Source organism: Cavia porcellus, unplaced genomic scaffold (genome assembly GCF_034190915.1).
Source record: "Cavia porcellus strain 051 isolate PalLab524CR breed Dunkin Hartley unplaced genomic scaffold, mCavPor4.1 scaffold_37, whole genome shotgun sequence".
Lineage (NCBI taxonomy): Eukaryota > Metazoa > Chordata > Mammalia > Rodentia > Caviidae > Cavia > Cavia porcellus.
The window spans coordinates 6,384,366-6,410,492 of NW_026947520.1; positions in this window are offsets into that span (position 1 = coordinate 6,384,366).

The following is a 26,127-nucleotide window of genomic DNA, read 5'->3' on the forward strand; positions in this document are numbered from 1 at the left end:
CTTAGGACAGGACCAAAATGCATGAGCTCAGGGGGCAGGAATTTGCATACAGACACATTTGGGCTGGGGCACACTTATTTGCCTTTATTCCAAAGTGTATCACATATCTGAGGGACTTGCTTCACGGTCTGGTGCACCCAGCGTCTGTTCCCTGAGCAGATACAATTCTGCCCATATCATATGAACCATTTCAAAGATACTGTATCTACCTGGATTCTGCCAGACAGGAGCGCCTGCATTTGTCTCCCCACATATCCAGGAACTCATGCATCACACAGGGACCCAAAGCTTAGGTCAGGTCCTGGGTTGGTTCCCCAATAAGGTTGATCTTGATCCCCCAGTTCTGACACCATGTCCTGAGGAGAACTCTAGAGCTTAGAGCCAAGAATAGAATTCCTGGTAGCCTCAGTCCCACGTTGTGAATCAAGGACAACACATTTTGGTTCTAGTTTATTGTGGGTGACAACAAATCAGCCATACCTGTGGATACTGGATTCTCTCTTCTGGGGGAGTGCAGAGCAGCTCCCAGTCCAGCCAGGGCTAGCACAAGCCCAGATGTGTGCTGTTGAGAGGAGAAGTGTGTATAAGAGGGGGATGGAGGGATACCTGGGGAAAGAGAGAATGGAAGCTGGAAGAAGAAGTCTAAGAAGTCCCTGAGCTGCACAATGGTTGGAACTTCATTTTGTTACCCATCATACCTTTTGGCTGATAGCACCAAACTGCACCAGCTATATTTTGGGCAGCTACACATGCAGGGGGCATCTTCTCTTGTGGCTCCACCAAAAGGTTCAGTGAAGACTGGGGTGGACAAGGAAGCACCTGGGTAGACAATGTCAAGCAGTCACACAATCTGTGTTGTGCAAATTCACTGTCAGACAGAGCCAATGTCCACTGCCACACTGACCCAGAAATAGCAGGCCAGGAACTCCCTTGTTCAATGCAAGGGGGCTATCCTGATGCCCTCACAGGCACTGGGGTCCACACATCAGAGAAGGGCTGCCCACCTCTGTGGTTTCCACAGCACCTGCTCCTGCCCTTGTTTTGTGCCCTCCCTCATGGTGCTCAGCTCCCACATGGTGCCACACAGAGGGGCCTGGATTTTTCCATGCTACCTGGCACTGATCCTGTGCTTCAGCTTGCTGTGCCACAGTACCAGTTCAAGTGACTCCCCTGAGGCTCAGGGAGTAAGGGAGGCCACACTCCCAGTTATATTGCTGCCATGTGTGAAAGTGGGGCCAAGAGATGCTATTGCCCTGGACTTTCAGCCCGGGAATGATGCCCATCAGAAGGTGGTCAGAGCAGCAAGCAGGGGAACAGTACATCTGCTGCTTGGAGAACCATGTTCCAGTCCAGGTCAGGACAGCTGAGACCCTCAGTAACCTGTGCAGCACAGGGGCAGGATGGAAGTGAGGCAAATGTCCATCACAGGGCTTAGGAAATGATGCCAGGGAAGAAGAATGAAACTCAGTCTGCTCTCAAAAGGTATACTCACCAGGGATTTGGTGAGTCATCAGTGTCATGGATCAGGGTACAGGTCATTTGGGCTTGTTCACTGTGTGTGAGGTATGACAGTCCTTGCAGGCACTTGGTAATAATGACCAAAGAGGATGAAGTTGGCTGAATGGACAATTCAGTCAAGAACAACCTGCAGCCCTCCCAGTGTACTGGTAGCCCAGGAGGAGACATTCCCAAAGCAGTTAGCTGCTATGCAGAAGGAGATAGGGTTAAGCATTCATTCTTTGGGAAGGTGAGAGTTAAGGAAAATACTACTAGTAACTGCAAACACCCCTTTAAATTGTTTACTTATTTCAGATGACATCCTCAAGGTAATGAGAACCACAGAAATCTCTGCTTTAGGCTGAGGACTTCACTCAGCAGCTTCAGCACCTGCTTATAAAATGCAATGTTGTGAGTTTAATCCATGCTATTGAAAAAACCAAAACAAAAATGAGAAATTATTTTAAACCAACTAAAAGAGCACACACACACACACACACACACACACACACACTTGTAAGTCATCTAGAGTAAACAGTGTTTGTTACAATCACCCTATGAAACTGGCACAACTGCAATTGCCATACTGTAGGAATCTGAGACAGGAACATCAGAAGTTCAAGCCTAGGCTGAAGAATATGGAGACTCAAAAAAATGGAGAGAGAGTGAGACAGAGACAGAGACAGAGATAGAAAGAGCAAGGAAGGAAGCAAGACTCATAAGGCCATGAATTCAATCCCCAGTGAGTGAGTGAGAGAGAGAGAGAGAGAGAGAGAGACAGAGAGAGAGAGAGAGAGAGAGAGAGAGAGAGAGAGAGAGAAGAGAGAGAGAGAGAGGTTAAACAGAAAAAAGCTATGCACACATTATAATAACCAAATCTCAACTCAGAAGTGTTCTAATCCATCATTTGTTTAGTTTAACTTTGTCTTTTTGAAACAAGGTTTCACTTTGCAATTCAGGCTACACTTGAGCTCACTGTGTAACCTCGGTTGGTCTCAAACATTGAAGAATCCTGACTCAGCCTCTTGAGTGCTGGAATTAAAGGTGTGCACCAACATGCCCTGCTTCCACTATTTTTTAAAAAACGGGCTTCAGAAAGGTTTGCTAGAGGGAGACACAAAATGCACTCAAGCGTGGAATGTGCATGCTCAAAGAGATGAGGCACCTAATCCACCAGTTTTGATGCACAGTGCACAATGCAGCAGGATCTATAATGTGATTCCAGGAGAATAGGAAAGTGTCTCCCTCTAGAGGTGAGGGCCAGTCCTCCCCATATGGGAGTGATAGGTCTCTCCAGTACAATCCAGCTGCCCTTGTGTTGGGGAGGCAGTTTTGACAGTTACCCCAGCAGCTCTCTTCTATTGCTGTCTTCACTCTGCTATTCTCTGGCAGTGTATGCTTTTGGCATTGAACTCTGCAGAGTGCACCCCGAACGCTGTTCCTTTAGTAGTTATGAAACAGTGTCAGCAAAACAAAGGGGCCAGAGATATGGACTACTGAATATTTATCACAATTGTCAAGACTCTTTTGAGACATGAGCCTTCAATAATCCTGCCTCTTGGGCTGGGGACAATGAACCAACCAGGTTGATGGCTGGGTGCAAGGAAGGCAACTGGCAGCCTGAATTTCTGAAGATGCAGGCAGATGCCAACCAATGATGATTCTGCTCTCAGTCAAATACTTACCAGTCAGGAGGTCATTTAGCCACTAGTCCATGAAATTAGTGCCCTCTGGAAGAGCATGGGGTGGGATGCAGCTGCCTCCCTTGTCTGTGGCCTGAGGCTCACAGAACAGAAAGGGAGTTGCCCGACATCTGCCAGGTCTCTCTGCCTGTCCATGGGAGCCTGGCAGGAAGTGAAAGGGTGCAGAGTATCCCTGGACACACACTCTACCTCCCTCCCAAACCTTGACCACATACTGGAATCCAAAGTATCTTGTGCCTGGGGCCCACCACACCCTGCCTGACATGGGGTTCATGCTCCAGGTGACAGAATATGGTACCCATGGGTATGGTTCCCACTGAGCACAGCTTCCATAGATGCCTCTGCCTCTTGGAGCCTAGTTTCACCCCTCTCCTGTTGGAAACTTCATTAAGTGCTGCTCTGTTATTCTGAGACTGTGAGGCAGCTTCAACACAGACAGTCATGGGCTTGGCCCTGACCAAGTGCTAGGTCACAGGTTTGAGCTGCCATAGAGAGCGTGGGTTGAGAGTATCACACGCAGTGTCTGGGTCACTAACCCCAACAGTCTATTCTGTGCACCCACGAGGAGGGGGGCTTCCTTCCTGTGTAGACAGAGCCTTGTGGTGGGGAAGAATTCACTGCTCAGCTCCTGGCTGCAGACCACCATCACAGTGTTCTCTTTTGCTCTGCATAGCTCCCATAGAACATGAAGCTCACTCTCTGAATGGACTTTTCCTACTAATAATCAACCCCAAACACATCAGGAGTCTGACTTTGACAGAAGCTTAGTTTTCAGAGCTGAGCAGCCCTGAGCCTGGATTTTTTGGTGTGGGATTTCATCAGTCCAGGTTCCCCATGATCTCATAGGTCAAAGGCCTGGTCTCAGATGGCACAAGGCTTGAAAGGTGGCCTGTGAGTTACAAGGTCAAGTGCAGGTCTCTAACTACACAGGGCCAGCACTGCTCCTTTGGGTATCAGATGTGTGGTCTATAAGGAAATGGGTTACACTCAGCTGAATTCAACAATGTGAGCAAGATTTCCTGAGGCTGAGAGCATAGGAACATATATAGCAGGCTGGGTCTCTTGTGTGCTGTCTTAGCTACTTGTCTTTTGCTGGTGAGGCAAAATAACAGACACCCAAATTTAAAAAGGGGAGGGTGTTTTAGTTCACAGTTTGGAGAAGATTCAGTCCATTAACTTCTGGCTTCAAGGCAGGGTGGGACATGGCAGAGGGCCACAGTCCATGGCAGTGGAAAACAGTAAAACAACAGGTGAGGAGGGGAGAGGGAGTCTCCTTCCCTCCCTTACAATGTAAGCAGGTACCAACCCTAGGGCAGGTGTGCCACAAACACCCTTAATCTCAGCATTAGACCATGAATCCATTACAAACTTAGTTTCAGCAGCTTTTGAAAAAACGGTTCTCCTGTGGCTAGCTGAGGTTTTGGGGGTACAACCAGACACAAAATGTAATGTGTGCAATATGTACTACCAGTGAGAGATGGTACAGCCTTCTGACCTGGCTCTAATGCAGAAACTTCAATCCAGAAGCTAGGGACTCACTGCTTAATTTCTAAAGAACCTTCCTGTGTACATAAGAAGCTCTGTTACCCAAGTGCTCACTCAGGTGGCCATGAGTCCCTAGCAGGAAACAGGAATAGAAATGGGTTTTTTCAGGCCTCAGATGCAAAACAGAGGCCAGGCAACCCAGGTAGAGGAAGATTCACTAGGGCTCTGAGGAAGGCCACCTGGGGGCTGATAAGTGAGCCTAAGCTGGTCCAGGGTTTGGGTAACCAGAGGGTGGGAACAAATTCTAGATAGGGAGGGGAAGGTGGGTGAGATCAGCTTCCAGAAGGACCCAGCCTGGCTTCCCCACCAGGCCAGCAAGCCCGAGGTGCTGTCTGAAAGGCTGCCTTGGGGAACTGTACTAAAGGACGTGGTTCATCACATGGCTGGTGGCTTCTGTGCTGTCACTACAAAGGTGAATCCTTTCCTACTTAGGCAATCCCAAAACAGACAAAGTGAGACCTCTTGGTTTCCTGGCTGGCTCGTGGCTTTGAGGGTTTCCTGGATCATAAATGCTGGTGAACACCCCTTAGTGACTATCTGCTCTGTGGGCCTGGGTGTCCCTATCATCCCTACCATTGGATTACGAGACAGGGCATGGCCCCTCCCAGCTCACTGTGCAGGGCAGATCCTGCAGCTCTATGTGCAGCCTGTGCTTCCAGAATCTGCCATATCTCTCTGCGCTATACTCAGAACTCTTGGAGGCTTTAGGGGAGTCCTGATGGCCCTATTCTCTGCTTGTCTGAGATCTCAGAAGCTTCTTGCACACTACTAGTCACTGCACCAACAGTGCTGCCCCAGACATCAGCCTGGAGCATGTCCTTGCAGGGCTGCAATCCACATACCTGTACCACAGTGGGGCTTCGCAATAACAACAGATGCCAGCAGGGGGAGAGAGTGAGCTAAGGGGACTCTGTAATGAGGCCCAAAGAGGAAAGGGGATATTCAGGGACAGATTACATTTTCAGCACTTCCCTCAAGGGCATGTAAACAGCAGGCCTGTGGTCCTGCCCCCAAAGGAAACTGGGGTCTAATTCTTCAACTATCACCTCCTCTCTGCTCAGCCAACTCGGCCAGGTGCCAGGTCACTGTCCATACATTAGTGGGAGCATCAGAATAGGGACATGGACACTAAGTCACTTCCCCTCCTGTCATGATTTACTTCTGCTGTTTTAGTTCACTGTAACTCCTGGGCCCATTTATCCCTTTGACAGTGGTGTGACTGTGCTTCTACCCTGTCCCCAGCTCTGACACATCATCACATCAGCAGGGGTGCACTCACCCAAAACCTAGGCCTTGCTACTTTGTCCATGTCTCAGGGAAAAATCCAGGCCCCTCAGGTCAGAGGTTGAGGCCCCATCAGGCTAAATGACATTGTACCAGGAGAGAGTGAACACAGCCACTCAGCCTTTCATGGCTAAGGAAACTGGACCCAATTTCTTCAGAAGCACCACAGTTAAGTACTCTGTTTGTCATCACATACAGGTCTGCACTCCCACACCCAGGACAATCCTGTTTTCTCATCTCCAGAATGTATGGTTGTCACAGGACACATGGGATGATACTCTTTATGTAGGAAGCCAATGACTTTTTTGCTCACAACTGATCTGAAAATGCTATTATTTCTAACTGCTCATTATGAAATTTAACCTTTGAGTGTTACAACAGCTTTCAGCACTCACAGTGGGGTCTGGCTGGGCTAGTAACTTCAGGCTTCCCACTGTCTCATCACAGACTGGAAATCAGTCAGTGGAGAACCTGGCAGTGGTCTGCACAGTGAGTGTGACACAGGCAAAAGGGCTGCACAGCCTGATGGAACCCCTGGAGCAGGACTTTCTGCACAGCTGCCCTATCCACAGCTCTTCATTCCCAGGTCCCTCAAGGGCCAACATTTCCACCCCACAGGTGGGAAGGTGAGTTTGCTCTCAGGTGCACAGATGCCACCTACAGCTGAGTCTTTGAAGTGTGCTTATATCTCTCAGGCTCAGTTCCCTGAGAATTGAGAATTGCACCTAGCAGCAGTACAATTCTCAGAACAATGAATTGCACCTAACACCAATCCTACCGGGTCCCTATGGAACAACATGGGGTTTCCAGGCAATTGCTGAGCCCAGCCAAGGCTCTGTGGAAGGCCTGCTTGAGTAGCCATGTTTATTCTCCATTGAGCTGCTCTCTCCATGGAAATGGTTTCTTTCTCCTGCACTGATCCCTACACTGAATAAATATTCTCTCTTCATTGTAGAGGAGATTGGAGAGTTGCTCTATGGGCTTTGGGATGTATTATTCAGAGCCACATTCTCTGGGGGCTGGCAGAAGCCTAAGGCTCTTTTAGACACCAGGGCAGGAACCAGTTGGTACCTTGAGTATGTGAATATACATAGAGCTACACCATGCACAGACACTTTTCCAGGCACTGACCATGATCCAATGACCAAGAAATATGTATCTACTCCCCTCTTGACACTCCACACTAGTGGGGGCCAACCCGAATGACAGATCATGTATCACTGACATTATGGTACATGAGACACCCTCTTGGCTTCCCTAGACAAGGATGCACAACAGTGGAAGAGGAGCCCAGAGGAAGCACAGAGTACTGGGTGGCAAGTCACTGCACAATCTAACAAGTGAGGAAAGGTGGAAAAGGACACATCCCTCTGTCCCCTCACTTCTCACATGTTTATGGAAGAAAACACCTGTTCCATAGCAGACATTTTCCATCCCCCATGAAGGCAACATGCCACTGGGGAGCACTAGACAGATGTGTGTACAGCTTCCCTGAAGAAGGGAGAGATGGTCACCCCAGTGTCCACAGACTCTCCCATGGAGTCATCTGTCAGTCTCTCAGGGCTGTCTGCACCAGCACTGCTTCACTGGTTGGGGAGATAGAGTGAACTGGGCTCTCCACTGCTGGAGCAGCAGGCAGATGTCGAACTCAGCAGGTTGCCTTGGGTGAGCAGTTTGGGAGGGAGGACCAGACCTCATACTCGGCTCCCCATACCTGTCTCCTCCAGAACCACAGCCCTGCTTCTTAGCTCTAAGCAGCAGCTACAAACCCACATGGACCCTCCAATGCAACTCCACTTCGCTGAGATGGAGCACTGTGAACCCACTGAGGCAGAAACAAGGGTGAGAAGGACTGGGTATAGGCTTGAGGGTATGTGAGGAGGACAAAGCTAAAGGACCACCCTGCAACTCTGAGACACAGCAGTCAGTGGGTGGATGCAGTGTGGGAAAATTCCTGATAGTGGATTTTTGCACAGAGCTATCTCTGACAGGCACTTGTTTGCTCTGCAAGGAACATGGGAAATTGATGATCTTTCCTCCTTCTGCTGTTGAAGTGTCAGCTGGACACCAAGCTCAAGGACCAGCTGAAGAGTTTGTACCTCATTCATCTCCAGTGCCTTCATCAGCTCTGGGTCCACGGGAAGAGGCAGCACCAGGAAGCCCATCTGTCAGCTCAGACATATGAATAACAGTGGCTCCACAGCCAGTGTCAGCTCATCAACTCCACTGAGGCCAGCTCCTGCTGAAAACCTGACTTTCCCATCTTCTCCATTATTTTTTCCATTTTCTTGTACTTACATCTATACTCCTTTTAAATATTATGGCATGAATTACTTATAAACAAATTATAGGATTTCCTTCATTTTAATTAAAATCCTCAGGAAATGGCAATATCACATTCCCAATGTGTACAGACTTCATTTCTGCCCAGTTCCAGAATGTTTCCCCCAACTTCATTCCCATTTGGACACCATTCCCTCTCTTCCCTACCATCCCCGCCACAAGTAATCTTTCTGCCTCTGTGATTTACTACACCATGTTTTCACATCAGTGCATCACAGCTCTGTTTGGCCAAGCTGTACTGGAAGAGATTAACTGATATTTGTCTTTGATAAAGGGGACTATCCTAGATAGACTATAGGATATAAGTAAAAATTAAATACATTCATCTTTGAGGTTGGAATTACCTTTCCATTGGTTTTGTGTGATATGAGACAAACTCTTACAATTCAAAAGGAGATCTGCTCATATGGCCAACAAGTGTAAAAAATACACAGTATCCCACTGCAGATACATTCAGGGACATATCACTGAGATGTGCTGTGTCCCCACTTGGCAAGAGCAGTGGGGAGAAAATGAAGGGGCAGAGCAGAGCCCTTTCCCTCAGCTCCCATCAGACCTCTACACAGGTCCCTGGACCTCGTTTAGCTAAGCATAGAGGTTTCTTCGACACAGATAGCTACACAACAACAACACAAAAACATAAAGAAAAAGCTGCATAACTTCTTAACTTTCCTTTCAAGATTGTTGTTCACAGCACTGTTAGAAGCAGAAAGGAACTGGGACCCTCCCTACCCTGCAGGTAGATGGTGTGGGCACCAGTATGGGCAAGGGGAACCAGGGAAAGCTGCAGGGATGCTGAGCTCAGTCTCTCTGTGCCCACCGGGAAAGAGGCCAAGGAATCGGGTCATGAAATAACCATGGATGCAAGATGGATGTGTGTGAGGAAGGTCTCAGTTTTTACAATGAAATACCTCTGACATCAATGTGCATACACACAGAGATGTGTGTGAGGCAGAGTGACAGAGGAGAGAGAGGCAGAGCCTGGGAGACTTGCCCATCACTTAATGATGTGGAGCTGCAGAGGAAGGAAAATGTGAACAGTGTTCTTGGTTTTACTCTCAAAGTTCTTTATTGTACAATAACATCTTTGGGTGGGAAAGTGGCACCAGGAAGTAACAGGAACCAGGAGAAATAGATAAATATACCAAGATTTTCTTTTTCTAAATACGGCATTTACAATAAGAGAGAATATATTAATGACATATAAATAGTTCTCCAGTATCGGAGTCATCGATGGGCCTGTCATCAGCAGGCTCAGAAGACAGAAGGGTGAGGGAAGGGAAGGGAGGTCCATATACAGGGGAAAATGGGGTTTAACCTTAGTTGAAAAAAATGTCATCTGAGACTCCTTACTTAAATCAAAGAGAGATGCCACCACTTCCCAGTGTTTAGGGGGAGGGCGGAGACACAGCACAGAGTACAAGGCTGGGTTGGAAGAAGACCAGAGCTCAGCTGTGGGAGAGGTGATCACAGTATCCCTACAGGGCCACTATGTCTCTGCTTTATTCTGCAGCTAAAAACTAACAAGAAGGCTTCCAGGTGCAGTGAAGGGGAGAGGTGGGTTTGAGGTTGCCACACCAGCCTCCCCATTCCGGCTTCAATTGGAGACCTGCTGAGTTCCTGATAGGTGGGCTGGCCCACACTACCAGCCTAGCCCAGCCTGCTTAGCTGCAGCGCCTGGCCATAGGTCTGCAGAGGAGGAGCTGGGCAGATCTGGGGTGCCCTCACCGGCCTCTCTGCCTGTCTGGAGGACTGTGGATATCTCTGTAACCAGGGAAGGTCCACAGGTTCCTGAAGCACTGCGGCCTGTGGTGAGTACCCTAACCCAGCTGCGATTGAAGAACTGTGGAGCTTCCAAGGGGCAGGTGGGAGCACAGTGTCCCTGAGGCCCAGCTTGTCTGGAACTGCGGAGCTCTGAGCAGGCAGAGGAGGGCCACTGTTTCTGTAGGCCCAATGGCTTGGGGTAGCGTGGTGCCAGAGTCTCAGTAGCTCCAAACATAGAAGGGGATTTTCAACAGATCCTGAGGAAGCTTTCAAATAACACTTGAAACACAGAAATATAGGAAAATGACAAAACGAAAGACCAAATTACAACCTCAAACATCCAGCCCATCTCAAGAAACCCTAGGAGCGATGTATATAGAAGAAAATATATCCCATCAACCTCATATATCGGACACAATAGCCACTGAAATTGACAAGCAACTCCAGGAAGCTTTAAAGAAATTCAAACTCGAAATAATATCCCAGATAAAAGAAGAAATGATAAAAGAAATGAAAGAGATTCTAAATATATCTAAAGAAAACACAGATAAAAAATTGGAGGAACTAAACAAAAAGATAGAATCCCTAGACGAGCAATATAAGAAACAAACAGAATACATAATGCAGATGCACAGAGATATACAGGAAATAAAAAACTCCACTGAAAGTTGTAAAAACCGCCTTAATGAAAGTGAAGATAGAATTTCAGACCTTGAAGACAGGATCGCAGCTAGTGAACAGGAAAGGAAAGATCTTTTGAAAATAACAAGGAATCAGGAAACAACAATTCAACAACTGCAAGACGATGCAAAGAAGAATAACATAAGAATGATAGGGATTAATGAAAGAGAGGGAGACAACATGAAGGATGTCAGGAGGATATTTAGAGAAGTAATAGCTGAAAATTTCCCAAGCATGAGATCAGAAACTGACATCAGGATCAGTGAAGCATATAGAACTCCAAACAGTCATAACCAAAATAAAACTACACCCAGACATATAATAGTCACCATCCCAGAAATCCAACACAAGAATAGATTATTAAAAGCTGTCAGAGAGAAAAGACAGATCACTTATAAAGGAAAACCTATCAGAATCACAGCAGACTTCTCAGCACAAACGATAAAGTCAAGGAGAGCATGGAGTGAAGTATTCCAGATCCTAAAGCAAAATGATTGCCAACCAAGACTGATATATCCTGCAAAACAATCATTCAAAATAGATGGTGCAATAAGATACTTCCATGACAAAGAACAGCTGAAGAACTTCATGAACACCAAACCAACCCTGCAAAAAATATTGAAAGACAGTTTAGATACACAAAGGAAAAAACCACTAAGCAAAGCAAATAATTAAATAGAACAGAAAGATAAAGATGCAACAGCAGAGAGATAACATTCCTACAATTAACCAGCATTTAACAGTAATAACCATTAATGTAAATGGTCTCAATGCACCAATCAAAAGAAACAGACTAGCAGAATGGATCAAGAAACAAAATCTAACCATATGCTGTTTACAGGAAACACATCTAACCCAGAAGGATACTCACAGACTGAAAGTCAAAGGATGGAAAACAATTCTTCATGCAGCAGGAATCCAAAAAAAGGCAGGAGTAGCCATTCTGTTTGCAGACAACGTGAACTTTAAACCAACAATGACCATAAAGGACAAAGAAGGTCACTACATACTCGTAAGGGTGAAAAAATTCAAGGGGAAGAGATAACTATCTTAAATATATACGCACCAAACTCCAGAGCACCCAGCTATATAAAACAATTATTAACAGAAATGAAAACTCAAATTCTCAGTAACACAATTGTAACAGAAGACCTTAATACACTACTGACATCAAGGGACAGATCAACCAGACAGAAAATGAGCAAAGAAATACCAGAACTGAATCACACCTGTGAACAAATGGGTTTGATAGACATATACAGAATGTTCCACCCAACAACATCAGAATACACATTCGTCTCAGCAGTACATGGATCATTTTCTAAAATAGACCATATATTAGCTCACAGAACATATTTAAGCAAATGCAAAAGAGTTGAAATCATCCCTTGCAATTTATCGGATCATAGCGCTCTGAAATTAGAAATTAATGACAAAGGATACTGCAAAAATTCCGCAAACACATGGAAACTAAATAACACCCTCTTGAGTAATCAGTGGGTCACAGAAGAAATTAAAGAAGAAATTAAACAATACCTAAAAGAAAATGAAAATTCAGATACAACTTACCGGAATCTGTGGGATGCAATGAAAGCCGTCCTGAGAGGAAAATTTATTGCACTGAGTTCCCACATCAGGAAAACAGAACGAATACAAGTAAATAACTTGATGCTACACCTCAAACAGCTAGAAAAAGAAGAGCAAGTCAAGCCCAAAGCCAAAAGAAGAGAGGAAATTATAAAAATCAGAGCAGAAATCAATGCAATAGAGACTAAAAAAAAATCCAAAGAATCAACGAATCAAAGAGTTGGTTCTTTGAAAGAATAAATAAAATCGATAAGCCCCTAGCCAACCTTATTAAAAAAAGGGAAGAAAAAGCTCAAATTCATGCAATAAAAATGAAAAAGGAGAAATCACTACAGACCCAATAGAAATACAGAGGATCATCAACACCTATTTCGAAAACCTCTACTCTCAAAAGTTTGATAACACAGAAGAAATAGACAGATTCTTAGAAGCATATGAAGTACCAAAGCTAGATCAAGAGGATATAAAGCTGTTGAATAACCCAATCTCTGCTAATGAAATTGAAAATGTAATTAAGTCCTTACCCACCAAGAAGAGCCCAGGCCCAGATGGATTCACTGCAGAATTCTACAAGAAATATAAAGAAGACCTAATGCCGACACTCCTCAAACTATTCAATGAAATTGAAAGGGAAGCAATCCTTCCTAAGTCATTCCTGGAAGCAAATATTACTCTAGTACCAAAACCTGAGAAAGACCCAACTATAAAAGAGAACTATAGACCGATCTCCCTAATGAACACAGATGCAAAAATCCTCAATAAAATATTGGCAAATAGGATCCAGCAAATCATCAAGAAGATTATACACCATGACCAAGTGGGATTCATCCCAGGATTGCAAGGATGGTTCCACATACGCAAATCAATAAATGTAATCCACCATATCAATAAAGCCAAAAATAAGAATCACATGATCATTTCTATAGATGCAGAAAAAGCCTTCGATAAGGTCCAACACTTATTCATGATAAGAACTTTACAGAAAATTGGAATAAATGGTCTTTACCTCAATATAATAAAGGCCATTCATGACAAACCAACAGCCAGCATCCTACTAAACGGCCAAAAATTGAAATCCTTTACTTTAAAATCGGGCACAAGACAAGGATGTCCTCTATCACCACTCTTATTTAATATAGTACTGGAAGTACTAGCCAGAGCAATTAGACAAGAGAGAAAAATAAAAGGGGTAAAGATAGGAAAAGAAGAAGTTAAATTATCATTGTTTGCAGATGACATGATACTCTACATAGAAGACCCCCTAAACTCCATTGAAATACTGTTAGATACAATAAACAAATTGAGTAATGTGGCTGGATACAAAATCAATACTCAGAAATCAATAGCATTCCTATACACGAACAACAAAATCACAGAGAGGGAAATAAGAGAAACTGACTATTCACATTAGCAAGCAAAAAAATGAAATATTTAGGAATTACTCTTACAAAAGAAGTGAAAGACTCATACAGTGAAAATTATAATACACTGAAAAAGGAAATTGAAGATGATCTCAGAAAATGGAAAGACATCCCTTGCTCATGGATAGGAAGAACAAACATTGTGAAAATGGCCATTCTCCCAAAACTGTTATACAGATTCAATGCAACCCCAATAGAAATATCATCAACATACCTTATAGATCTAGAGAAATCACTAATAAATTTCATCTGGAACCAGAAGAGACCTAGAATCGCAAAGGCAATTCTAAGCAGCAAAGACAAAGCAGGAGGCATCGCCATCCCTGACTTGAAGTTATACTACAAAGCAACAGTAGTAAAATCAACATGGTATTGGAATCAAAACAGAGCCAAAGATCAGTGGAATAGATTAGAAGATACAACCACAACTACGAACACACTCAACCACCTTATTTTTGATAAAGGAGCCAAGAAGGTTCACTGGAAGAACGACAGTCTCTTTAATAAATGGTGCTGGAAAAACTGGCTCTCCATTTGCCGAAAACTAAAACTAGACCCATGTCTATCACCATGTACTAAATTAAAATCTAAATGGGTCAAAGATCTGAATATTAAAACAGAAACACTAAATCTATTGGAAGACAAATTGGGTAGAAACCTTGGAGACATAGGAGTAGGTAGAGAATTCATGAACAGGTCTCAAACCGCAAGGGAAATACTTCCCAGAATCAATAACTGGGACCACTTCTTATTAAAAAGTTTCTGCATGTCAAAAGAAATCTCCAGCATAGTGAAAAGAAAACCCACAAACTGGGAAAAGATTTTAGTGAACTCTCTCTCAGACAAGGGTCTCTTGTCTAAAACATATAAAGAATTAAAGAAACTCAGACCTCCAAAATTCAAAGATCCAATCCAAAAATGGGCATCTGAGATGAATACGCAATTCTCAGATGAAGAAATGCAAATGGCAAATAAATACATGAAAATATGCTCATCATCATTGGTCATTAGAGAAATGCAAATTAAAACCACACTGAGATACCATCTCACTCCTGAAAGAATGGCCAGGATCAAGAAAACCGACAACAAATGCTGGAGAGGCTGTGGGGAAAAAGGAACTCTCCTGCACTGCTGGTGGGAGTGTAGACTGGTACAGCCTTTGTGGAGATCTGTCTGGAGATTTCTCAAAAAGTTGGGACTGGAAATCCCATTTATTCCAGCTATTCCACTTCTAGGCATATTCCCAGAATAACTGAAAGCATCATATCACAGTGATATATGTGCACCTATGTTTATAGCAGCACAATTTGTAATCGCCAGATCTTGGAAACAACCCAAGTGTCCATCAACTGAGGAATGGATAAAAAAGTTGTGGTATTTCTATACAATGGAGTATTATTCAGCTATAAAGAAGGATCACATTGAGATATTTATCAATAATTGGGCGCAGCTTGAGACCATACTCATAAGTGAAATAAATCAATCTCGCATGTGTGAATACCGAATAGTTTCCCTAATGTAAGTAATGATTCAAATATATAAAAATATGTGGTAATCATGATTCCCCATTAGGTGGCCTTGAAGCCTTATAAAGTTTTCACTCATTAATTAGAAAGGCTTTATTCTGGCCTTCTTGATATGAAAATATTTGAAGCTAGAGTATATGAAGTTTTATCCAAATATTTCAAGGAAAAAGACACTATGGTAACTACTATTAAGTCAGGTTATATGGTGGTGAAGTACTAGGTTGTTGAAACAGTCATGCTGCGACCTCTATTGTTATATTGTTATGTCCTGTTTTATCTCAATCTCCCCCTTATTGTTTAAAAAAATTATTTAGTCATTTCTTATGTTTGTCTTAATAAAAGAAAAAATTAAAAAAATTAGGATATATAAATAGTAACTCTTTTTGATTTCCTATTAACTTGTTTTGAAGTCCTGTAGTACTCCCATGATCTTGTTTTGACTGATTAGACTCTGTTCCATTCAATATGATATTATCAAGTTTGAAGACATAAGCAACTACTTTGAAGACAATAAGATTCACTAAGATACCCATTCTGGTTTGACTATTGTCTTCTCTGGAAGTCCTGTAATGTTTACAATGCCTAAGTTTTATTGGTCTTGTTCTCTACTGTTTTGTCCAACTTTATAATATCTAATGAGATAGACAATTCTTTTTAAGGAAACAAGGGACAACGTTGATAACCATTGTTGATAAACTTGTACTCTGTTCTGCACCATGTGCTATGTCTATCCTGGGTATAGACTGACAGCTTTGTTTTGCCATATTTGACTTCATTCTCCCCCACCCAAAAGTAATAAGCACTAAGGAGTAATAAAATCCAAAATGTGTAAATTTTGTTGTAAAAAAGAGAGGGAAAAAAAAAGAAAAAGAGCTCTAACGGATATAACAGCAAGTGTGTTTAGGGGTATTAAATAGCTGACTATATCAATGTTTTTGGATCATTGAACACAGCTGTTTGCAGTCTCCCTATTTGAATGTCCACCTTGTATTCTTTGATACTGTGATTTGAGGAACTATTTTCAAGATGATAATATGTAATCTACTAACAGGTGATTTCTTACTGTTATGTTTTTGTTGTTGTTGTTGTTGGTTTTTTTTTTTGTAGTTCTGTATTACGTGTACCCTTACACTGCTTTGGTTTGTTTTGTGTTTTTCTCTTTTTCCTCTTAAATAAATAAAAAAAAAAAACTAACAAGAAAACACAACTACCAAGTGAGAAGAGTTTGTGAAAAAGAAGCTACCAGAGACATGAACAATAGAGCCATGTTAAATTTTTAAAAACAATTTACATGTCAGCTGTTTGGACATTGGCTAGTTCTGTAGGAAAGGTGGGAAGCCGTGTACCACTCCGCTGCTCCACAGATATGAATGGTCTTGCTGTAGGTTCCCCTCATTAAAAATCCTTCAGTGTAGAAATATGAGGACTTAAGCTGAATACAGTCACTGAGATAATGGCATTGACACAGAGGAGAGACAATGTCTCCTCTTCTCCTGGAAAGGGAGAGAACTTGAACATTGTGTCATTAGCAGCTCTGGGAATGTCTACCAGCCTCAGTAATCCTACAATGAGGTGTCAGGGTGGCCCCTCCCACAAGTCGCAGACCATGGAAGTAGGAGAGTGTGTGGAGCATGCTGTGCATGGTTGCTGGAGAGAACCCTGCCCTGGCACCATGGTCTCAGACTACAGATTGCACTATGTATTTACATAAAATCCCATCTTGATTTCAGGATGGGTAGCAGAATCTTGTCTACTGGAAATTACTTTTCAAGTTTTGGCATAAAAAGCCTTAGACAATGTGCTTAGCCAGTTGAGCAGAAATGACATTATTTGGAAAAATCTAGGAAACACATTTTCCAGTGGCAGATTCAAGCTACTGAATCTACTGAAGCCCATATTTTGGGGATAAAAAGACATGAGTCAGGGTTTGCTGTACAAGATGCTGGGAGGCACAGAAATGTGCCCAAGTTCACTTTCTGCTTCGCTTCACTCATTCTACCAAGCTGCAGAGCAGATTCTGAGCATCCAAGAACTTAAAGTTTGAACTGCAGTAGAAATCTGTAAAAACTCAGGCAAGTGGAGAGCAAAAACAAAAGAAAAGATTTTTTGACAAAATGCAGTTTTAAATATATGGTTAAATAAATAAAAAACCCAAAAATGAAAAAGAACAAAGAAGAAGAAAAGGTAACGTTAATTCTGTGTTTTGTTCCAATGCTGCAGCCATAGTCAGAAAGGAGAGGAGTGAAATTTGCAGACTGGAAGGGTCACTGTGGTGAATGCACTTATCCTAGGAGGCTGAGGGTGTGTAGACCCACTATTCGAGCAACACTCATGCAGTATCAGGCACCCGGTGGAGGTGGACTTAGGACTGATGTGGCAGTCTTAGCTGCATCCTGGCAGCTCTGCCTTGCTGTCCCTGCAGGGCTGCAGCATGGATGTGGTGGGGGAGAGGAGTGTAAAGCAGGCAGTGCTGGGCTCCTCGGAACACTGCACACTCCGTGTTCAGCCTGGCAGCAGGAAGATTCAGGTCCTCCTCACTGGTAAAACAGACTCTGAAGAAAAACTCTTGTTGTCCTCTGAGAGTTATTGGCACAGGAGAACCGGTGCTTTCTAGGGTAGGAGGGCAGCGCCACCCCAACATGGAAGTTCTCCGCATGTGTTAAATGAATTAGTCATAAATGATGTGTTGTTTTTCTGAATAACAAAACTCCTTATTTTACACATCTATAAGGTGATGTTTGAAGTTTCTGTACTGTGCATATCCTTCATTTTACATGAATGAAAATTAAGTCATCCATTTTCACTCGTCTGTTTGAGAAATTACATACTATTTTTTTCTTAACTAGGTTGGGTACAAGAGAAGAAATAGTGAGTTGGACACTAGCAATAATTCAATGGAAATTAAAAATTGTAAAACCACAAAGCATCCCTCCAAGGATGAGTGGTCTGCCACTGACCAGCTCCTCTATCCTGTCCTCACCTGCTGTGATGGCCTGTGTCTCTTCTCTGCTGGGTGAAGAGAGGGCCAGGCCACAAGCTCTCTGTCATCTCAAGTAAGACTGGGAACATGGCCTAGGACATGGCCTTCTTTCAGCATTTTCAGTGCCTGTAAGTTTATAATTCACTCAGCAGCTTTGCTGTCTTAGGTTCATGGCTTCTAACTTTTCACACCTTAACTGAGTAAGAATAGAATATGGGAAACTGTAAATCTCACTTTTTGTTATGAAGACTTTGCACTGGGCATTCCAGGAAAAATGTATACATGTTCAATTTCATAGTGACAGATTCACAGCTGAAGTCTCCACATTGAGTTGGAGCCTAGAAGAACAAGTCTAGGGGGTCCTCAGATCCCTGTGGAGATCTGATTTCAGGGGAAAATGGTCCAGGCAGATGTAGAGGACACTGTGGCACCAGGGGCAAGAAAGGCCCAGGTCCAGGCCTCCTGACCCACAAGTCAGCTTCCAGCAAAACAGCATACACTGCACGCTGGATAGAAGAGGGCTGGTGTGGCCCTGCTGCCAGAACTCCTTCCTGAAGGCCCTAGGCCCCATGGCTGACTCAGGGAAGCACTGTATGAGGTCAGTCTGTTACAGAGCCCACCTTGACAGAATGTCTTCCATCCAGGTGCAGATTTCAACTGCCGCATGTGAACTCACCACAGCTATGGAGCAGGACAGGTGTTTACAGGGAGCAAATCAGGAGATGCGGACACTGCAGGCAGGCCGGAGTATGAAGCCTGAAATAAGATACGGAAACCTGACCAGCTCCAGTTTCCTTCAGCAGTAAACTCCCTACAAGAACAGTGTGCATTAAAGACTAAGTAACTGAAAGGAGTTACTGACAAAAATATAAAAAAATAAAAGAAGTAAATGGCTGCATCCCTAAGTAAAATGAGATGTGACCCTTAATGGGAATGTGGTCTCCTTTGGTGTCAATGACCCACACCCATAAGGAACAAACACACTGATGAACAGAGCAAAAATTAATATAGGTGATGGGTCAACAATCAATACTCATCAATAACAACAACAAAACCAGGATAAGGCAAAAGACCCAGTGAATTTTTTCAAGTGTATAATAAAAAATAAAAAATAATCATTTTTTGATTCTTCCAGGAAATTGAAGGGAAAAATCCAACACCAACTTCTTTTAGATGACAAAGTCACCCTGAGAAAGAAGCCAGACAATAATGTATTGAAAAATAAAATAAATGAAAGCACCCTACTGACCAATATGCCTAATAAACATAAGCAAAATTATTCAGCTAAATACTTATCAGCTAAATTTGCCAGCACATGCAAAAATTAAGCATCACAATCAACACTCGGATCAATCTCAGTGATGCAAGAACTGTCCCACTGTAAAAACCATTCACTGCCACTTGTCACTCTCACAGAATGAGACAGAAATAACCTCTCAATAGATTTGGAAAAATAGCTTTGAAAAATACTGAGTTTTAACATTTTCTCATTGTAAGAACTACCCACACACCATGTATTGGAAGAATGGACCTCAGCACATCAAAGATCATGCATGAGAAGACCATCCCAGATATTTTGCTCAGAGGCTGACAAGCTGCAAAATTTTCTTCACAGATCAGGAACCAGACAAGGCTTGCAATGCCTTTCAACGCAGTACTCCAAGTCCTATCCCTAGAATTTACTCAATAATAAGAAATCAAAGGCTTCCATACCAGAAAGGAAGAATTAAGTATGGTCTCTGTTTCCTGAGGATACAACCTTTCATTTGAGAAACGTATATATAGGGTGCAGGGTACAAGATCCACATGTCTTGAACAATTCATACCTATGTGCTTCAAACAAACTGCAGCCTCACATACAAAGAACACAATTCACTTCATAATTCATCAAATAGAATTAACACTTAGGATAAATTTAATGAAACTCACCTGTTGTTTGAAATTTGTAGAAATTGATGCAATCAGTGAAATAGCTCTAAGAGAAGAAAACACATAGCATGATGGTGGATAGGAAGAATTCATGTTGTTATAATATATGTGCATCCCAGAGCAACCAGCCATTTCAAAGCATTCCTGTCAAATTACCACTGACATTTTCCTAGAAATCGAAAAATTCAATATGAAAATTCACAAAGAAGTACAACATCCTCTAGCCATGTAAAGAACATTAAACTTAGACGTACCAAAATCCCTGGTGTCAGGGTATATTTTAAAGAGACAGCAGTCCAAAAGGTTTTATACTGCAGTAGAACCACAGATTAAAATGACTAGCCCAGATACAAAAGAACTCATAGAATCACCAGGAATTTGGTATTATATCTTCCTTCCATTCCTGTCCTTTCCTATATTTTCTTTTTCTTTTTCTGGTCAGGGACTCCCTCTGTCTCTCTGGCCTAATTTGAAATCAGTGTGTTGCAGGCTTGTCTGTAACTCCCAGGAATCCTGCTGCCTCAGTGGCCTGAATGCTGACATGACAGGCATTTTCACCATTCCCTGCATAGCCAATGAGTTTTTAAGAACACCATGATGAAACCACATCTGCTGGTGTGGCTTGTAAACTTACCACTCTGGAAGACTAAAACAGGAACATTATAAATTCAAGGAGAGACTCACCAACTTAGCAATGTAGTAAGAAACTCTTCAAAAAAGGAAGACTTTTAAAAGTGGAAGGTAATGGAACTAAATACAAAACCTCTGTATTCAATTCTAGAAACTAAGTGTAAAACCGAAACCATAACCAAAACAAAATTTTGGAAAGTAGAAGTGGAAAGCAAAACCATTTTACCCTGGCCTGACCTTCTGGAGGGCAGTGGGCCCCAAGTAGCTTTTTTTTTAAAATTTTATTTAAGAGGAAAAATAGAAAAACACAAAACAAAAACAAAGTGGTGTAAGGGTACACATAATACAGTACTACAAAAACAAAACAAAACAGTAAGAAATCACCTGTTAATAGATTACATATTATCATCTTAGGAATAGTTGCTCAAATCACAGCATCAAAGAATACAAAGTGGACATTCAGAGAGACTGCAAACAGCTGTGTTCAATGTTCCAAAACATTAATATAGTCAGCTATTTAACACCCCTAAACACAATTTCTGTTCCATTAGAGCTCTTTTTTTCCCCTCTCTTTTTTACAACAAAATTTACACATTTTGGGTTTTCTTACTCCTTAGTTCTTATTACTTTTTTGGGGGGGGATTTGACTTTATTCTCTCTGCCCAAAGTAGCTTTAACTTTCACATCTTTCTTGGGATTTGACGTCAGTCATCAATTGCCATGAGTTTATCAGAGAAAAAGAGACTGTGCTTTCAGGATACCAAGCCTCAGTCCCACAGCAGAAGGCATTTGGAGTGATCTTCTGAACCCCAGGCTGACCACTGTTACAGTTAAAAAGCAGTGACTCTACTAATATTGTTAATAGGATTTTGAGTCTTGCTCACTATGAAAGAAACTGTGGATTAGGAAGGTAGGAGATAGCTTAATTAGATGAATTTTTCTACGAAGAGTCTAAAGATCAAAGCCAAGTATATTATTCCACGAATACACAAAATTACCGCCAATTGTCAACACACGATAATGTACACCTGTAATTCCAGCCCTCTGGGAGTCAGAGGAAGGATGAAGAAGGGTTTAACTATAGCCTGGGAAACTCAGAGAACTGGTGAGACCATGTGTTAAAATCTTTTTAAAAAACTTACAAATGTATGAAATTATTGATCATTAAGAAATCCCAGAAATCACTGTGCAAGGTGCATTAACCACTGTTATTCTACAATTATTTTTATCTTTCCATAGACATAAAAAGAGTATCTTTTATATGGTCCTTATTTTTATTTTAAAAAAGTAGCAATCCCTTGATCAACTTCTGATTCTAAATATAAATTTTGGTGATGATAAAAAGCAATGATAATATTCTCTTCATACTGAGTTATGCAAATACTAAGAAAGTATATTCAGTAGCATATCTAGAGTCATCTCAGTAAAACTTTCAAAAAATTGAAACAATGCAAACCTGGTAACACATCAATGTCTACATGATGGTAAACCTTATGCTAGGTGTGCTGACTAAAGTACACTTGCTAGAAAAACTCACATATGTTTTTATTCTGTATTCACAGGCAATATTTGACTTTATACTTTTAATTGTTTTTTTTCTTCTTCTTCCTTTCTCTCTTTCTTTCTTTTGTTCTTTGTTAGAGACAGGATTCTGCTATGCAGTTGAGGCTGGCCTTGATCTTCCATTGTAGTGCAGGATGACCTCAAACTTACAACAATCCCCCTGCCTCAACCTCTGAGTACTGTAATGACAGTGTGTACCAACATCACTGACTATGTCTTCGTTTTTAAATTTTCCACAAAAATACTTACTAAGAGTTATGTGATATTCTTATATTTTCTCAGGTTGATTATACAGAATCAAATCAGAAACCATAGAAAATACAGTTTCAAAATCCTCACCAACATATAACATAATGTAAAATAACATAGCATAGCACAGTATGCCATAATAAAACAAATCAAAATAAAATGAAAAGCAACCAGCTAATGCTGCTAAACAACTGCTTCTAATGATACTTTAAGAATTCTAAGTTAGCCATACACCAGCAATATGATCCAGTAATTTCACATTTAAGTAGTTTTTCTTTAAAAGTCTGCATTAACTCAAGGCCATGTATATGAATGGCTATGGCAGATCGTTTTCATGGGTTGACCCAGAAACAGAAGAAATGGCCATCAGCAGATGGGGGAGGGGGTGCATGAACAAGTCACACCTGGTTTTGTTCAGCCCCCCCCCAATGGCATGTGGTGGCAGCACACTGGGAGCCCAGCATGGAGATACTGCTTGAAGGAGACCAACCAAAGAGCCCTGTGCCTGATCAGCCTCAGGGCCCTCACCTCTAGGAAAGATAAACTACCTAGCAGGGACACAAAACCCATGGTCTATTTGGGATGGGAGGACAGTTCCCCAGGAGGCATGTGCATGTGTCTTTCCTCAGCATGGGGTGATGATGTCCATGGCCTTGGAAAGCCACAGCTTGCAATCACCACCTACTCACCTCTCCACAGGATGTCAGAGTGCAGAGCACTACAGTGTGTGGCTGAGTTAAACATCTAAGGATAAGTAATCATTCATATGCATGTGAGAGTAAAACTTGCTAGGACTCCTCCCCTGGACATATGCGGGTTATAACATGAAACATTCACATCCTTTGGGAAAATTATTATGGGTATTCTGGGAACTTCTCCATACTCTCTAATGGAATTGAAATGAAAGTAACATGAAGCCAGGAAAGAATCTCATCCTAAAATTTGACAGATTTCTAAGTGAAACCTAATTCTCAATGAAAATAACTTTTGGATGGAAATGTGCACTTGGCACCCAACCTGCCACATCTGAGGCATCTACATGTTTGTTGTATTAAAAATTTCAAAGTGAATAAAAGTGTAAAACCACACTCAATTTTCTACTTTTTCACTTGCCATTTAAAGGAGCACAATAAAAAGAAAGGGGGCATCAGAGGGGGCAGGGCAGCTATGGACCCCAGCACATGACACAACTTCCTTGGCAACCGGTCTAAACAGAACTCTGAAGGCTCTGGTCACCAAGCACCTTGTTCTGGCAACAGCTGACCTTCACAGGCATTTGGTTCAAGAGAGTGACCAGTGAATATACTGTGCTACTTTCCAAGGCCTTGAAGCACCAGCCTCAAGATCCCACATGGGAAAACAACATGGGAATGAAAGAAAGGATGGTTCACTGGGCCAAGATGCTACAGGATGCTTACCAGGAACTGCTCAAATGTCAAGGGCAGCATAGGCTTCCCAAGAGACCAAAGACAAGAGGGAGCCCAAGATAGGTGTCTCTAGGCTCGGCCACTTGCCACTCAGAGACACCAAGTACAGGACAGGTACATTAAGGCCTGGCCACCTCTGTGAGTTCTCCTAAACATTTCCCACTCTAAATCATCAGTGAAAGGGCTCTGATGACAGACACCAAGGGCAGATGCTCTGCAGAATGGGCAGGTGCTAGGATGCATGAGTCTGTGCTCATGTCAAGTTCCCACCCAGGACAGGGCAGCCTAGAGGAAAAAGGCAGAGATAATGTTTACCCACAGGCTCCAGAGTCATCTCTTTTCCTCCTGGGTAGATGTCTGATACAGATCTGTCTGTCTTTAAGGAACATAGGTTATCTGGGTTCACAAATTGAAAGCTGTGGTGTCTGAGTCTCAGGCTTCCTGTTGGTGGCTGGACATTGCCCCATCCGAGCTGCATACAGGACATCAGCCTGGAGATGGACCCTGGAACCTGTGTGTTGCATCCCTGATCCAGTCATGGTACCCACAGTAACAACATATATTGGCTCTGGTGCAGGGTGTGTGAGCAGAAGTGACTGTATAGAGACCCGCAGATGACTGAGAGGAACTTTGTGTCAGATCAATCCTTCCAGCACCTCCCTCCAGGGCTTTTGAAACACTGGGCCCATGGTCCTGCTCCAAAGGAATCTTGACTCCCAGTGCTCAACTACCATATACTCTCAACTCTGTCTCTACCTTGTCACAGGCAAGGTCACTGTACATATATCAGTGGGACCAGGAGAAAGGGGACAGACAAAAGTCATTTCATTTCTTGTCATGATTGAATTCTGCTATTGCACCTTACTATCAGTCCTGGGCCTGGTGTCCAAGGACAATTAGTGAGCTGTCTTTCCCCTGCTGTCTCCAGCTCTTACACATCATCACCTTGCTAGAGATGTGCTCACCTCAAATGTCATCCACTCTGTCCATTTCTCTGGCACTTGTCTCATGGGAGTTTTCAGGCTCTGCAATTACTATTGCAGGAGCCTCTGGGCAAAATGAGCACAAGAAGATATCAGTGAACACAGCTGCTCAGCCTCCCATGGCAATGGAAGAGGATCTTAATTCCTTCCTGGGAACTTTTCATCAGAAAACTGAGAATATTCTGGGGTGTCTCATTAAAGGACCTGGACATCTAGAATGAGTCTCCTTTTCTCATCTCTAAAATTGGGGGCCATCTTAGGACTCATAGCTGTTGTTCATGCATAGACTTCTTTTCAATCTCTCTATTGAGGTGATCTGAGCATACTAGTATTCCTAATGGTCTCTTGTGAAATATAACTTTTAATATGAGAATTCCTTTTCTGCAAGGACCATTCTGTGAGCCCATTACCACGGCCTCTGTGGACCAATTGGAATGTAGGCTTTGTTTCATCCCCAAACCCTCCTGAGAAGCCACATGCAGGACACCAATTCCATATCTACCCACAGTCTCACCACATTCTCAGAAGTCAGGCAGCAGAGAGCCTGGCAGAGTTCTGTACAGGAAGCACAGTGCAGGCAGATAGCCTCACAGCCTGAAGGAGCGTAAGGAGCTGACCTTCTGGATAGATCCTCCAGATATATCCAGATCCCTGGACTCCTCCAAGGATCACATCTCTACCCCAAAGCACCAAGGCTGAGAATGGGAGTTCTCAACTTAGCAACCCAGTGGGACTTGGCCACCTTTGGATTCAGGTCCTGGCTATATGCAAGGGCCTCAATCAAACCTAGTTTACAATGCTGAATGGGTGGGGTCTGAGTGGATTCAGACCTTAGGGTCACTATGGATGAAATGGGGGCTCCATGCCAAGTGTGGCCTTGGCCCCATGAAGACCTACTGTGGAGGCTGTGATGATTCTGATGGATGATCTTCCATCTGATTCACTGTCCAATAATTGGTGGTTGCAGTTCTGTTCATTGGAAAGGAGATTGGAGAGTCACTTTGTGGACTTTAGG